At 46.6% G+C, this 16,965-nt stretch overlaps 1 protein-coding gene across 2 annotated transcripts in view; it reads right to left on the bottom strand.

Annotated features, from left to right (window-relative positions):
- KLHL29 (kelch like family member 29) overlaps positions 1–16,965 on the bottom strand; it is a 297,536-nt gene that overhangs the window by 225,688 nt on the left and 54,883 nt on the right. The window lies entirely within an intron of this gene.

The raw sequence follows: 16,965 nt of genomic DNA, 5'->3' as shown, positions 1-16,965 counted from the left end.
GTATGAAGTAGCAGGTTCCAGTTATCTGAAAAAATTTTTAAAACAATAACAGCACAATACATAGTGTGATCCAGATGGAAAGAATACACATTTTCCAGGATGGGCACCTTGATTGGTGGCTATAACTGTTAAACACATTTCAGGTAATACAGTGATAATGGGCATTAATAGTAGCAAGAGTGCTGATGGGCTGGAATATAATTATTTCTGATTGTATTACTATTTCCTTTTGTGGAGCACAGTGCATATTTCCAAACGACTCTATGCTCATTAAAAGACACAAAAGCCCAGCGGCGGGTTGGCAGGAAGGTGGCCGGAAGGGGGTTGCAGTTCCTGGTGCTTGGGAAGTGGGGAAAGATGGGGGCCAGGGTTCTTGGTGGGCCCAGGAGCCCCAGCATCATTGTCTGTGATCCGGCTCCTTCTGGGACCTTTGCCTACATTTGCAGACATCGGCCCCTGAACACCCCTGAGGAATGCCCGTATGTACGAGGTAGTAAGCTGATAGGTTTTAAAGGACAATTTGGTAAATTAAAAAATGTTTGTTTATGCTCAAATACATGACCCTCTTTCCCTTCACCTCCCATTAGCTCTCAGAAAAAGGGGCTTGCCTTAGATTCAATATAACCAATAGGCTGATTGATACGTTCTTTATCAAGAAAAGGACATCTCACAGTGCACTCTTTCACCTAATTTAGCAAAAACAGATACGTAATTATTCTTGGGATTATGACTTCGCAATTTTAGCTTTTGGATGTTGTTGGAAACAAGACCGCAATGTCACTTCAGAAAGACACCCGACAATGGGCAATTGCTGCAAAGAGACGGTGAACATTCCCCTGTGAGGCCAACAGAAACAACGCCACAATGTCACAATTGATAGGATCTGGGACTGGTGGCTGGGGACAAAATTGTAAAGGAAGGCGTAGTCCCCAGATTCAGAAAGTGGCTTCTCCTGAAAACCGGGATGCAAGCAAGAATCAGGAGCTCTGGAAAACTGTCAGAGGACTTCAAAGAAACTGCTCTAGTGGGGCTGGCTCAGTCTCGTAAGACTCGTGACTCTTGATCTCAGGGTTCTGAGTTCAAGCCCCGCGTTGGCATGGAACCTACTTAACAAACAAAACTGCTCTAGTGCTAGAAAGTACACTGGGAACAGAACAGTTGCTGGAGTTGAAACTGCACAAGACAGACTTAAATGATGACTTGAGGAATCTATCAGTCGTATTTTGAAGTTAGTATGTTACAGATTTTGTCATTTAAAAAATGTGTAGCTAAAGCAATTCATTGTGTATTTTAAGTAAGTGGTAAGTTATCTATACTACAACACTATACTCTGCATCTGTGTATCATACTCTAGATGTGTACATCTATATTCCAAAAAATTAATATATTCAGGTTGCCTAAGAAGGTTTTTTCAGAGACCTTTTTTTTTTTTTTTTTTTGAAAAGTGGAGAATAGCTTGTATTTGGGTGGAAAGTTAGTTTTGTTAGCACTGTAGCGGGATGGTCACCGTCCTGGCAAAGACCTAATTTAATCTACAAATCAAAGCCATCAGGGACGCTAGACAATTTTCAGTTCAACAATTCCTTCATTGTACGGATGCAAAAACAGAAGCCAGAGAACTCTCCATCCTACCAAGGAATCCTTAAATGAAGGAGTGAAACATACAAGAACATCTAGAAAATCTGAACATGGCTCCTCCCGTGGATACCCCACGTGGCAGTGGTTGGGCGTAAAGCTCTTCATCTGTCAAGTGGGGGTACTCTGGGCCTAACCTCCAAGATCTACCTGTAGTGGGTTGCTCCAGCCCACGACCTCTAGTAGGTAGCTTGTTTGCCTTCTCTTCAGAAGCTTTTCCCTCTGGATCCCACACCAGCTTGCATTTCCGAAGCCTGACAGAACACTACCACTGCTTAAAAAAAATGAAGATGCATTTGTTGAAAAGCCTATCTAAATATGAAAATGTATGTCTGGTCTTCTTCAGGAATCTGCTGAAAGGAGCCAGGCAGGAGTGGTCTTCTGGTCCTACCACTGTCTGTCATTCTGCACATCCAGCACATCTTCATTTAAGGATTCCCTGAGCAGCAAAATCTCTTCTCTCCTCCGGCCTGGAGTATCCCTGGCACCGGCAATTCTCAGGCTCCCGCTGTTCACGCCTGTCGGTGCTGGGCGGGGGCTGCCCCCTGGACCTCCCATCCTGACGGGAGGAGGGGCTGCTGTTACTAGAAGGTGAGCAAGCCTGATCTGCGCTGGCTCACCACGCAGTTCTCGGAGCTGAGACCCACATTAAATTTTATAGTCACGTAGACCCACTTCTCCCCCCAGCAAAGCTGGAGGAGGAAGGGTGCCTGTGATGATGGGGTGTGGTATCCTGATGGAGAAGTTACAAAAGGTTCCTGGAGTCCTCTGAAAGCCCCGGGCAGCAAAGAACAATTCTCAGTTCCCAGAGGCATGCTTCTCTCAAGTGTTTGTCTTTCGATGGGGCATTTCATCCACCAAGTGCCTAAAAATTAACAGCTCCATGAGAACTCATAATCAGGAAGGATTAAGCTGGCTACGTCAAGACCACACTCCACAGAGCTGCAGGCGTGGGATTCCTGGAGAAGCTGCAGGAAGCTCTGAGACATATGAATTATGAATTGAGACCTTGCGGGTGCTCAAGTTTGGTTCCAGAGCCCAGATTTAAAGGTGAGGTGGGAAGAACCGTACCTCATGCTTGTCTATGAGCCCAGTCTCGGTCAATCCTGGCTCCCCCAAGTACTAGTCATATGATGTCGAGCCAGCCTCATCCTCATGACTCCTCTGCCTCAGTCTCCTCAGCTGTAAAATGGGGTAACAAGAGCACTTCCGCCACATGGCTATTGGGAGAGCAAACAAGGTCATTCAATAAAGTACTTAGAAACGTGCCTAACACATAGTAAATGTTCGTGATTTTTGTTTGATCTCGTCTGCCACCAGAATGATCTACCCAAGACACAAATCTGGTTTGCTCTCATTTGGAATCCTTCAGTGGCCTCCCACTGAATAGGTAAAATCCAAAACACTTGACACGGTTTCTATGGCCCGGACCCTATTCTAGTGATTTCTGCCTTTATTGCCCACGGTGCCTTCACCCTGACCTCCTGAGCGTGTGCTGTGTTCTCGCACATCTTCATGCTTTTTCACAGATGCTGTCTCCACCTGTCCTGTCTGTCCCTCATCTTCTGCTTGGCCAGCTCCACTGTGTGTGCCTAAGTGCCCATCCTCCGAGCAGTCACCACATGTGTGCATTTACTGAGGCACCTTGGACTCTATTCACATTTTGGACCAGATAATTCTTTGTGGAAGGAGCTGTCCTGTGCAATGTAGGATGGTTAGCAGTATTCCTGGCCTCTACCCACTAGATGCCAGTAGCATCCCTCTCTCCCTTACCCCCACGTTGTGACAAGAATAACTCCAGACATAGCTTCCCATCCCCAAGGTAGAAAAGGGGACAGAGTTACCCCTGGTTGATAACTGCTGCACTAGACTATAAGCCCTTCGGACCCCTAGGCTATAACTTACTCATTTCTGTATCACTGGGGCCTGGTCCAGTAGTTGGCAAATAGTAAGCGCTCAATAAATGCCCATTGAAAAAGAAAGAAGGAAATAAAATGAATTTATGCTCATAACATAGTAAATACCTGCCCTCCACCCCCACCCAGGATGAGATAGGCATGTGGGATCAAACAATGAATAAATGAACAAGAGAGCATTTGATAAGTCACTAAACACACAGCATGAGTATTGAACAAACAAGCACCTCTCATTGTTTTAATATCTTAAAGAAAAATGTCAAGCACCCATCGCCTCCTGGTTTCCCCACTCTCTGTCCTATTCAGCTGCTCTGCATCCCAGAGAAACTTCTGCAGGAGTTTCCTGGGCTTTCTGTCTGCTTCCTCACCTGCCATTCCCTCCTGAGCCCATTGCTCTGTCTCCAGTTCTCTGGCTAAGGGTACCAACACATCTCCCTGTTGCTAAATCCGGTGGAATGTGTCCACTCTCCATCATATTTTCTCTCTCAAAAGCCTTCAACCCTGATGACCACTGTTGGGAGGAAGGCTAATAGTTGGATATTTAGTAACTGCTGAGGCATGGGCACCCACCCAGCACAGCACACGTACTGACCGGTCATGATGGCCATGGGGTATCAGTGGCCAGCTCCACCACGCTGTGCGTACAGGCTGAACAGAGAAGACTTGCCTGATACACTCCCTTAGCTCCCAAGCCACAGCAGTCTCCCCTTTCCCCTCTCCCTCTGGGTATTAAGTATCAGAGTTCCTTGAAGATTTTTCCTAGGCTTCCTTCTTTTTACTTGATTCTCTCCCCCCTGGAAAATCTAAGCCCTGCTCAAGGCTTCAGGTACCCCTTCATGCTGACGACTCCCGAAAGCATACGACTTGCAGTCCCCACCTTTCCTCTGGGCTCCAGATCTGTACGTCTCCTTTGCTTACCTGACATCTCTAATTTGATGTCTCAAAGGCAACTCTACCTCTCATGCTCCTTCTTCTGATCAAAACAAAATACAAAACCAAGCACAACAAAAAAACCCAGAGACTTCCCCAGCGCCACAGATCTCAGTAGACAGCATCTCTAACCATCTCATGGCGCGGACTAGACAGCTAGCCACCCAGCAGGCTCTCTCCCTCCCTAACTACCCTTCAGCACTCCTTCTGAAAGATCTTTTAGGTCCATCTACTTCTCTTTACCTCCATTACCACTTTCCTCTCTTGCAAACAGGCCTTTTACTTGGTCTCCCTGAATATTCACTTGTTGTTTTCTAATCTGTTCTCATGTTGCAGCCAGAGATATTTTTCTCAAAATGCAAATATGATTCTTTTTCTCCCCTGCTTTAAGACTTCTTCATTAAGTGTCAGATAGACTGCAGCTCCAGTATGGTCCCAAGGCTGTGCATGGACTGGATACTGCCTCATCTTACCTCTCCCCTCTGTTCTCCTCTATATAACCACACTAGCTGCCTTTAAGTTTCTGGAATGTTCCATACCCCTGCCATAGTGCCTTTCTATGTGCTGTTTTCTCTCTCTCTTCACCTGGTTATGCTGATTCAAAGCCCAAATCAAGCATTAAGCCTCCCTAGACCTGAGACTATATCACATCCCTGTTTGTGGAGCTATGAGAATGTATCTTTCCTTCAAGCACCAGTGTTCATAACTTATGTTTGTGATTATATGAATAATTTCTGTCTTCTTAGCTGAGTTTAAGTTCCAAAAGTAGAGACTCTGTCCACTTTTGTTTACCTCTGTGTTTCTAGCCCAGGGGTCGGCAAACAATGGTCTTTGGGCCAAATCCAGCCCCTTACCTGTTTCTGTCAATAAAGTTTTATTGGAACAAAGCTACACCCGTGCATTTATGTATTGTCTATGGTTGCTTTCACCCTACAAGAGTTGGGTAGTTGTGACAAAGACAATATGGTTCTCAAAGCCTAAAATATTTACTCTACAGAAAACGTCTGCCAGCCCCTGTTCTAGTCAGAACACCAGCACATTCAATACAAATTTGTTAAATGAATGAGTAAACGGGCAAGATGAAAAAATGAGCTTCTGATATATGCTTTGGTGTCTGCCGAGTGAGTGTCTCAAATCAGCCCTCTCCAGGGCAATGCTGGCCACCTGCAGACCTGCATTGGAGCCAGGGGGCCTCTCATTCTCTTCTTTAGGAGCAGGATTTCTTAAATTTTCTTTGGATTCCCTGTCGACAGGTCACTCTAGGCAAGGAGGGGGACTTTCATCTGACTACGGGGCCTTTGCTCTTAGTGCTTCAAACCTGAGAAACCCTCATTGGCTATCCTACACCAGCCAGACTCTGCCACGATCCTATGACAGCCCTAAAGGAAGAAAAGGGAATTCCAGAGCCACTCCCACCTCAGGGACACTGTGGAGACCCTGGGTGAGGAAGGAGCCCAGAGCCACACCAAAACCCCTAAAGGGATAAAACCAAAGCACAGAAGCAAAAGAGAGAACTGAGAACTCCTGGCTCTGTTTCTTCCTAACCCAAACCTCCAGAACCCTGCAGCTTAAGGCTACCACTACCCACAGGAGAAGACAGCCTTAGTCACTCCGGTCCCCAAAGACCTGGGCATTCTTTATTCAGAGCCCATTTTGAGTTCAGTCTCTGGTCACACATCCTATAGTGGTCCCTGGTGTTTGCACAAGAGTCCCCGCCTCCACACCCTGCACTATCTCAGAGCGGGGCCTGCTTTATGCTTTCCTTGCCTGTCACCACCCCTTCCAGCTCCAACCCCTGGATCAGGAAGGCACAGAGTAATGCACGCAGGAGGGTCTCAGCAAACACCTAGGAAAGGAAAACTGCTCCAAACTGCACTGCCTCTGACACCTGAGAAGCTGATCACCGCCACCCAGCTCCCTTTTGCCTGGGCCTACTTCTTCTGTGGCACACCTGACCTGGAGTGACCCTGCCTCCCTCCTCCCTCAGCTCAGCGGCGTCCCAGCTGGGTCCTGTCAGCACATTTCAAAGCAGCCTGGGTGCACCCACAGTCCAGGCCTATAGGCTGATTGGCAGGGATCTTCTGGAGCTGCCATCCTGGTAAAACCTCAAAGCCAAAAAGTAGCCACCTTTTTTTCCTTTTTTTTTTTTTGATGGAGGAAGACTCTAGAATTTTAATACTCATAAATAAGTTGTACCAAATTCCCCAAGCAGCAATAAAGCTGGATTCAGGCTGAAGTGTTAAATGTGGCAGGAACAAAAAAATGCAATGTGAGCATTTACACCAAAGCTCAAATAGCCAGAAACCCACAGAGTTGGTGCGGGAGAAAGTTTCCGGCTGTTCGCTCATGGGTGCTAGACGCATGCATCACGTGGCTTTACTAGAGAGAGAGTTTCACATTTAGTTCTCAGATGTTTTGTTAAGATCCACAGAAAAGAGAACGAATATTCCTGAGCAAAGCTCAAAGCACTGCTCCAAATGTTCTAGAACATCCTCTTCCACCTGCATCTTCTAGGGATCCTGGCACGGCTCCATGAACACCCGGGCACTAAAGGAACCCCACTGGGGGTTCTGTGGAGGAAGCCGCCTCTCAGTCCTGCCCCTGCCACTGGCCCACTGCATTCAGGGCTCAGGGCCCAAAGTCTTCTCTGCCTTGGTTTTCTCCATTTACAGACATGAAGAGGACACTGGTTCCTGTCATCCATCATGCAGGAATTTGCTCTGAAAAGGAGTCCTTTGAAACAGGCTTGGTGGCTGTATGAGTCTGCTAGGGCTGTCATAACAAAATACCACAGACTGGGGGGCTTACACAACCGAAATTCACTTTCTCACAGTTCTGGAGGCCGGAAGTCCAAAATCAACGTGTGGGCAGTTCTGGTTTCTCTAGGGGCCTCCTGCCTTAGCTTGCAGATGGCTGCCTTCTCTCTGTGTCTTCACACAGCCTCTCCTTTATGTGTCCACAACCCTGGTGGGTCTCTGTGGGTCTCCTTGTCCTCTTTTTGTAAGGACACCACATGACCTCACTTAACCTCAATTACTTCTTTAATGTCTATCTCCAAATACTGTCTGTCACATTCTGAGGTACTGGAAGTTAGGGCTTCAACAGAACCATTTTGGGGGGTACACAATTCAGTGTAGAACAGTGGCCAACAAATGGGCCAACAGTATGTGTCACCTTGTTCTAGCAGAATTAAGGAAAGTGGGACACCCCCACCCCGACTTCTGCTGACACTTCACTGAACGGCACACTTGTCTGCCTTCAGAGGAACTTTTGAGAAGAAAGGTAAATAAAATTCTTAACCAAAATAACTCCTGTTAATGGGATTTCCCTTTATTTATCTGTTTTTAACAAAGACCTCACCAACACCAGACAAATTAATGACGACGATAGCAGACAAACCAACTACCAACCATACGAAGAAAAGCCACAAACACGCTTAACTTAAACCAGCCTGAGGTTGACAAAAATGTCACTATGAACTACAACACCCAGCATTTATAAAACCTACTCGTTAATGTTTCTAGAGAGTGTTGTAAGTCAGTCACAAGACCACAGACTCTCTGTCAACGGTCCGGTTTCACACGCAAACCAAAACTTTTTCACCAATTATTTAAGAGACGAAAATCAGACAAAACTGCTACCAAAAGGAGCCTGACCTGAGAAGAGGGAAGAGGCTGGCCTGGAGGCATCACCGGGGGGTCTTCTTTTATTCACTGTGAATTTGTCTCCAGAGACCCCAAACCAATCGAACACAGGGTGTGGGCAAGAGGAAAAAATAAATGTGCCTCCGCCTTCCATTTCTACAATGGTCAGACTCAGTGTAAAATCCTTAAATGTCCTGGGGCTGCGGTGCCGGGCGCTGAGTAGGGCGCACTGGCCGTTCATCCGCCTTCCACACCGGGCCCTCGGCAAGCCATCTGGTGGGCAGTGGGCACCCGGAAATACTGGTTGTGCAGAATTAAAAAAACGTTCATTGAAGAAGAGATGTGGGCAAGGGGAAGACTGCTGGGAAACGCAGGAAGAGAGGGAGAGCAAAACGCACAGAGAAACTTGGAGCAGAGCATTCTACAGATCACGAGCAACGGTGCAGATGAAACCAATCACTCTTCAGTTTTCTCATATGATTATGAAAGTAAGTGGAATAAAGTGGAATAAATAACTACTTTAACATGTGTCACCTGCGTCTTTTCCAAAATGAACTCCAGAGTTTATAAGGGATGCGTATCAAAGTTACAGAAGACATCAAGATGAGGCATCCTACAGACCAATTTAAAACCTGCGGTGGGGGGTGCCTGGGTGGCTCAGGGGGCTAAAGCCTCTGCCTTCGGCTTGGGTCATGATCCCAGGATCCTGGGATAGAGCCCCGTTATCGGGCTCTCTGCTCAGCAGGGAAGCTGCTTCCTCCTCTCTCTCTGCCTGCCTCTCTGCCTACCTGTGATCTCTGTCTGTCAAATAAATAAATAAAATCTTAAAAAAACCCCCAAAAAACCTGGGGTGGGAGTTCAAATAAAATCCAGCCTATGAAGCGTAAAAATAAAGTTGTTTTTGAAACAATTACTCTATGAAATAAAGAATAAGCATATTACCTTGTTCTTTTACTGAGCTCACCCTACAACATGATTCGGGGAGTCTCCATCACACTAAGAGTGGGATGGGAGGAGAGAGGAGGCAGGGAGCCGCCAAAACACGAAGATAAGACACGTTGCAGCCCAAGCATAAAGGGCTTGGGCGTGAGGTTAAGGATTTTGTATTTTCTCCTCCAGCAACGGGGAGACAATGGAGGTTTTAAAGGAATAAGTGACTACATCAAACTCGAATTTTTCAAAAGATGACTCACCGATGAAAAGCCCCTAATGAAAACAGTAACCATCAGCAGAAACAAATACAAAACAATTAGGCATCACACAGGGTCTTCAAAGTAGGCACGTTCTCCTGACTTGCTGTCTTCAATGACCAGTAAACAGTGAGTGAGCCATTGGTCTCATGGCTAGGGCTCGCTGTCTTGATTTCAAACACTATAAATTCTCCGCAACATAAATTCCCCTCAAACGCTGTTCTAAAACATCTTCCTTTTTTAAAGAATAAAGGCAGGTCCAGTAAAAAATGTTGCAGTTTGCCAGTCGTAAGAGTAAACCCGAATTTTCTTCATCAAAGGGGGGAAAAAAAAAACTCTAAAATACCAAGTCCCTCTCGTTTTATGATCTTGCTTTTTCTAAATATTCATATAAGCTGACCTTTTCAAGATATCGCCTGGAACTGAAAACATGCTCGTAATAAATTGTGTTTCTCTGGCTTAATTGAAACAGTGTCTTTGCCACGAGTCAGGGGCACTGGTTTTCATTTCTCAGGGTGGCTGGAGAAGCAGAGTCCGTGAGGCATCATGGGGCTTCTGGGACCTGGCAGGGGCTCTGGTTCTAGAGGAAAGGCCCACTGCACACTCCCAGCAAGGACTGTGAGCCTGTGTGTGCACGCATGTGTGTGTGCACGCACGTGTGTGTACAAGACCCTCCTCCTGCATTTCCCATCTTTGAATCCTCCAAAGTGCCTTCCTGGGAGGGTAACCAGGAACCAAGGGCACCTTTGGCAGCCTGGTGAAGCCTGTGGATACCTTTCCAGAATAATCCGTTTGACTGCACAAAATAAAGCACATAGGAGGATGAAGGAGACCAACTTTGTTTAAGTAGAGTGTTCAAAATACTAAACACCGAAATGTTAATGTAGTAGTAAATGTCCTTCCTTATTAGTGCATCAAATAATAGACTCTAAAACTACCATAATTCCAGACCAGTGATGAGTGCAAATGATATTTTGAGGCACGTGCAACAAGGATGAAAACGGCTGTGATCCTATTTGTGACAAAGTCACGGGTCCTGCTCATGTGGTTCATTGTCTACCCGATTCATAAATCGAGGAAAATGCTAACTTCTACTGGAAAGAAAAGACACATTTCCCCTCCATTTCCTACTCACAGTCTTCCTGTGCTAGACCAAGTATTGAAAACAGCCCAATAAATGTGCCCTGTAATGCTCTACGATGGGGATGTTACTGCTCAACCTTATTTCATCACAGAGCACCTCTCTTAGAGTTTCTGGGAACACGGCTGCTCCAAAGCTATGGCGCTGGTGTGAAGATTTAATGAGAAGTTCCTGCCGTTATTTTTGAATGTTTAAGAGAGAGGCAAGAAACAAAGAGATTAGGAGCCGGTGAATCTACCTAGGGCCTTGACAGATACCCTGGTGGTCACTGGGGCCCCTGGGACATGCTCCTTACAAGGACACTTCTGGGACTCTGGAGAGGAAATGGGGTGGCGTGCTTTGCCCGCCCAGAAGCACTGTTCCGACCGGAAGGACCGCCACTCAGGGAATGCCGTTATGCTGCGTTTTCAGGGGCAGCCGCTGTGGGCTGGAAACCTGGTTCCACCATTATTGGCTGTGGGAATTTAAGGGCATGTTTTTTTCCTGTGTCCATTTCCTCATTGGCAAATGGACATCTCTCTCTCTCTCGGTTCAGATGTAGTTTAGTGAGTCATCAGTTGCATATAACACCCAGAGCTCATTCCATCATGTGCCTCCTTCATGCCCAGCACCCAGTGACCCCATCCCCAGGGCATCTCTTCTTCATAGAGTTTTGTAGGAGGAGATGAGCTAATACTACATACACATCGATGTTTAGAACAGCCTGGCATGAAGCAAGCCTTCAATAAATGCCAGCCATTTTTATCATTTATTGTGGTCCCATCTCAGGCTGTGACGAGGCCTTGGTTACTACACTGATGTTTCCTCCTTCATCCTCCAAATGAAGCAAAGGCCTAGACATAGGGGGTGTCCTACTTCTGGAGTCCTTATACAGCAGGGAGGAAAATGCTATACCTCACAGTTTTGATTTTTTTTCCAACAGTATTTCTGAAAAGGTCTCACTATAGGAGATGCGCTATAAGCCAACGAAATTCTGAAGCTTCAGAGAAATCCTATCTTTCGGCCCTAGGCCGGCCATTGCTGCATTTTCTGTCACCTTAGACAGCATAGTTAGTTGTGGCGGCCAAAGACACAGCCGGAAGTAGAGGAGGGTGAGGTTGTGGCTGGCTGATAATGGCGGGGGTGAGGGAGTTTGCCACACAATTTCCAGAGACGCTGGACCCTCGTGTCAGTAAGAGAACATTGTAGGCAAAGGTAAGAAACACTTCAAAAATTTTACTTTTACTTATTTTTTTGTGTGTGTGAAACACATACATTATAAAAGGAGACAACACAGTTCTTGTTCTTTAGAAGTTCACCATCTCTCAGGGGAGACAAACCCAGACATGGGAAGACATAAAAATGTACAAAGAAACCACAATCCCAGTACAAATGGGGTGGTTACACAGAACCACAGTGCTTGGGCTCTGGGGTAGGGGTGGGGGTCTGTCTTCTTACTGTCTCCTGAACACAGCCTCCTTGATCTCCTCAAGTTCTGCCCACCTGGAGATGGAAAGAAGAATCTTCCAGAAGGAAGAAGTCAGTAAGTATCTAAGGCTTGAGGGAAATGTTTTGTTTTCTTTTATCCTGTGACCTTTGTAAATGTGTCTGTATCATTTTTATAGTTAATAATATTCACGTACCACCCCTTGGCACATCAAAACAGAGGGGGTTGCTCCTTTCCACGAGGGCTGTGACAGGACTTACTCTCCCAACTTGAGAGTAAAAATACTGAGGACAAGAAGGGTGGCCATCGTAGGAATAAAGCAGATAGTGGCCCTCCAGGTGCCATTCGCAGAACTATTTAACTCTTTTGAACTCAAAGCCCAATGAGGGGCCAACAGACTGCCTTGGGAAAAGGGGGTGGGTGCAGGGGGCTACAGACTTGGCTGAGAACTTGCAGGGAACACACAAGGTTCCCCAGACCTAGGGACACAGGTGCAGCCCTGATGGGAGGAAGTGTGCAAACTGTAGACAATGTTTGCTGAGGGAATGAACACGGAGAGGCAGGGCCCCTCAAGAGGAGGTAGACAGGTATTCCTGGAAGGCCAGGATAAGGAAGATGGCAGGAACTCAGGCTTACTGAACTCTGTGTCCCAGGCTCAGCTCAAAGTCTCCACGTGTGTTAACCCGGGAACTTTCTGGGATGGAGCATGGGAACTCTCCTCATATTAAGATGGGGAAACTGAGGCACAGAGATGTTAAGCCATTTGCCAAAGCTCACACAGTGGCTATGGAGTCAGGATTCAAACCCATTCACCTGCCTTCAAAAACTTAATTTACACTAAGTGAAAGAATTCAGTCCCTGAAGACCACATAATATATGATTCCATTCGTTTGATCTGTCCATAATAAGGAAAGGCACAGAGACAGAAGGTGGATTAGTAGTGGCCAGGGGTTGGGGGAAGAAGGGTATGGGAGAGGAGTGCCAGTGGGTGTGGATTTCTTTCTGGGGCGATGAAAATATTGACCGTGGTGATGCCTGCGCATATGTGTGAATGTATTAAAAACCATTGAATCGTACGCCTCAAATGGGCAAGTTGTATGGAAGGTAAATTATATCTTAATAAAGCTATTACTTTTCCTTTTTTTTTTTAATGCAGTTACAATTAATTTTGTGAGAAGCATACCATAGAACACACAACTCTTCTTTCACTGGGGGCCTAGGGAGACAGCTCAACTTGGCTTCAAAGGGAGCCAGATGAAAAAATGGGGGGAATTTGTGTTTTCTTTAGAGCCTTCCAGTATCAAGGTTGCTAAGTGAACCCTCAGGCCTGGGGCTGGGGTAGCCCCTCCTGTCCTGCAGGGAAGAGGAGCCCACGGATCCCCTGCACAGAGGACCTCGGCCTCTGCTCTGTCCTCACGGCACAGCCGCCGGACGGCACTGTCAGGTTATTAAATATGAATTAAGAAAATGTAAGATCTGCCTGCTGAAATCCAAGCTACGGAAAAACAAGCCTGACCCTTCACATGATCCTACAGAGCGGGCGAACCATCTCCACCCCATGGCACGTCCTGCCTGAGCAGAGCAGCTGGCGTGACCCGGGAAATCTTGGGAGAATCCTGTTCTGTCTCACCGAGAAGCCAGACGGAAGCTGGACAGCAAGGCCGGCGCCTGATTCATGATGAACTCGCCTGTGCTCTCACCACTTGTGCTCTGAATCATGGAATTGTTTTCCCTGGCATTTGTCACATTGAGGACGTGAGCTTTTTAATTGGTGAGTGAGCAGACACGCAGCTTGAGATGTCAAGAGCCTGGCTTTGCTGAGACGCATCTCCTCGATGCAGGAGGCTGCAAGTGAATGGCTGTGTCCCTGAGTCAGCTCCGGAGCCTGACTTGAGCACATAACTGAACCAGCCAAAAGAAAGGAAGATTAGTTTATGCAGAACTTTGCCAGACAGCCCCTGGGGGGCTGAATTCTGCATGAGATTGGGCCCTGCGGGGTTCCAGAAAGTTCGACCCTTACACCCCCATTCCCATCAAAGCAGGGCTTCCTAAAGCATTAGGTGTGTGGGCCTGTCTGAGAGGTTAAATACTGTGGCCTGAGGTTGGTCGTCCCAACTAACTGCCTCCTTGAATTCATACCCTTGCCCTATGACTCTGTAGTACCCTTTCCACTGTGACCCTGAGCGTGACCATGCGACTTGGTTTGGAAAAGTACAGGTGCATTTCTACTTCCTCTCTCACTTCTCAGCAATGGTTGGAAGAACTTGCTGGTCAGATTTGCTGGAGGATGAGAGGCAAGCCTACCCGGGCAGAGATTTGTGAGCTGAGCCCCAGTCTGAGAGAGCCCAGCCAAGATAACAGAGCCACCTAAGTGACCCGCAGCTGCCCACAGAGGACGGATGAACCAGCTATGACAGAAGAACCAGCCAACCTGCAGATGAGATGAACAACACTAGAAGTTCATTTTCTTTCTTTCCTTTCCTTTTCTTTTTCCTTCCTTCTTTCCTTCCCTCCTTCCTAAGAAAGAGGGAGAGAGCATGCTTGCATAAACGGGGTGGGGGAGGGAGAGCACCGTGGGAGAGGGAGGGAGAGAGAGAATCTTTAGCAGGCCCCATGCTCAGTGCAGAGACAGACATAGGGCTCGATCTCATGGCCTGAGATCATGACCTGAGCCAAAACCAAGAGTCAGGAACTTAACTGACTGAGCCACACAGGTGCCCTCAGATGTCACTGAATTTGGGGTTGGCTTTGTGCACAGTCCTGTTGGATCGATAGGTTACTAATATACCCAGCCATACATGGTAGAAGGAGATAATCTATGGTAGATGGAGATCTCAATTCCAGACCCCAAACGATTCAGAGTCTAGTTCTACAGGCCCCTTTGGACATACAGATACATAGACCAGCCAATGGAAGGTCTCTTGAAGGAAGAGAGCTTCGAGAAGACATGTCATGCACAAACCTTCTCTAGTTAGATAACAACAACCCCCCCCTTTTTCCCCTCAATTTAAGTATGCTATGTTGAACTATCCTGTAATTAGTCTCATAAAAGTTAGATGAATTGTCTTGACTTAGTGGTGAATATTGTTATTTTTTTTTCCTTTCCTCTGAGATTCTTTTTTTTTTTTTAAAGATTTTTAAATAAATAAATAAAAGATTTTATTTATTTATTTGACAGAGAGAGATCACAAGTAGGCAGAGAGGCAGGCAGAGAGAGAGAGGAGGAAGCAGGCTCCCTGCCGAGCAGAGAGCCCGATGTGGGGCTCGATCCCAGTACCCTGGGATCATGACCTGAGCCGAAGGCAGAGGCTTTAACCCACTGAGCCACCCAGGGGCCCCCTCCTCTGAGATTCTTAACTACTTATTTCTCCTGGGTCAGCCAGGCCAGAGATGAGCTCATGAGGTAGGAAAGGCAGTAGAATACACAGAACTTGGACTCTGGAACCAGGCGGCCTGGTTTCAAATCCTGGTTCCACCACATCCTGGGTCATCTTTGTGAACTTTAAGTAATTAAGTAATGCATGGAACCATAAATTGGCCTAATCAACATCCATTCAACCCTACTCCTGATGCCTCTTCCTGTATTTCAAAGTCAAGAAAGCTAAAATGGCATACTCCTTCACACCTCCGGGGATCCAGATGTGTTTAAGGTTCTACCAAGAAGATGTGCTTGGATATGATGTGAGATATGATGAGAAAAAGGGGGTGGGGACATAGGGCTATAGATTCTGCTATTCTCCTGCCAAGCAGAGGTGAGGAGACCAGCCACCGGCTTTGTGGATGTGTGGGGAAGCAGAGCACACCCACATAGCGATGCTACTCTGAAGCTGATGGTTGCAGTGACCCCTCCTGGTCTCTGGATGGCAGCAAAGGTGGGTGTTCCCGAGGTCTGTAGTTCCCACAGTGGGGGATTCCTAGATTCCTAGCCTTTCCATCCCTGGAAATGCAATTCTGCAGTGTTGTGTCGGGAACCATTCCTGGAGACTGAACCAAGATCCTGTGTGTCTAATGATTTTGGAAACTCCTAATCCCCTCTATTAATCTTTCCTTAAATAGCCAGAGAAGTGTCTGTTTTCTGGCTTCTAAACTGTAATGGATACGCTTAATCTCCCTGGACCTCAGTTTCCTTGTCTGTAAAGGGATACTGATACTTTATGCCTCAAAGGGTTGTCACAAGGATTTGCTTAGATAATACAGTTAGGCAATTAGAGCAGTGCCTGGCATATGGAAAACGTTTAAATTAGGTTTTGGAAAACTGCTGGTGTCAGGGCACCCAGAGTGGACAAGTTATGGGGATTGCAAGACATCTAGTGACATTCTGATGTGGGGACATTTTTCTAGGCTTCTTGCAAGTTTGGTGGATTTTCCAGGGATGAGGAGGTTCTTGGTATACTGATTGGGTTTGGATATTTTCAAAGGCTTGGGCATGACATCGTTTCAGTCTTTGTGGCCTGGGTCACTTCTATGCATAAGTTGTCTTGTCAGTCACATGGAGGGAAATTAAAGGCATCTCAAGTCACTGGTTTTATCCACGTCCATAATCCCTGAGTCCACGTCCTTGAGACTGAACTTGCTTTGGAATTCAGAATACAAATGTTATATTTCAAGATACTCCCAGGAGGGTCTGCAACAGCATCCCCAAATCAGACTTATTTATATTTCTACAGTGAAAGGTATGAATCTTTACATTTACTGGGAGAAATGAGGAATCAGAAGGCCTCATGTCACTTTAGGTCAGGTTTTTCCATCAAATGATTTCTTGTTTCCAAAGCTTTTTGTCTTTCAGTTTTGTGAATAAGGGATACAGGCCTTTGCATAAGGCCTAATGATATGACAATGACCTTGGTGCTGAGACTGACTGTGGGGTGGGAGAGGTACAGGGTCAGCCATAAAGGGCCAGCTGGGTCCAAGTCAAGGCCATCAGTAGTGTTCAGAAGACACAGTGGACTGATGGGCAACTTCTTCTATTTGCGAGGGTACCTGACCAAATGCAACAAAAGCGGGCACCCCCAAGCGATGATTTCGACAAAACTGTTCTGTCTCTTCAAACAGTGATGAGAACAGGAAGGAGGATAAGACACCA

Source organism: Lontra canadensis, unplaced genomic scaffold (assembly GCF_010015895.1).
Source record: "Lontra canadensis isolate GAN:19392208 unplaced genomic scaffold, GSC_riverotter_1.0 scaffold32, whole genome shotgun sequence".
Classification (NCBI taxonomy): Eukaryota; Metazoa; Chordata; class Mammalia; order Carnivora; family Mustelidae; genus Lontra; species Lontra canadensis.
This window is presented reverse-complemented; position numbering and strand designations above follow the sequence as displayed.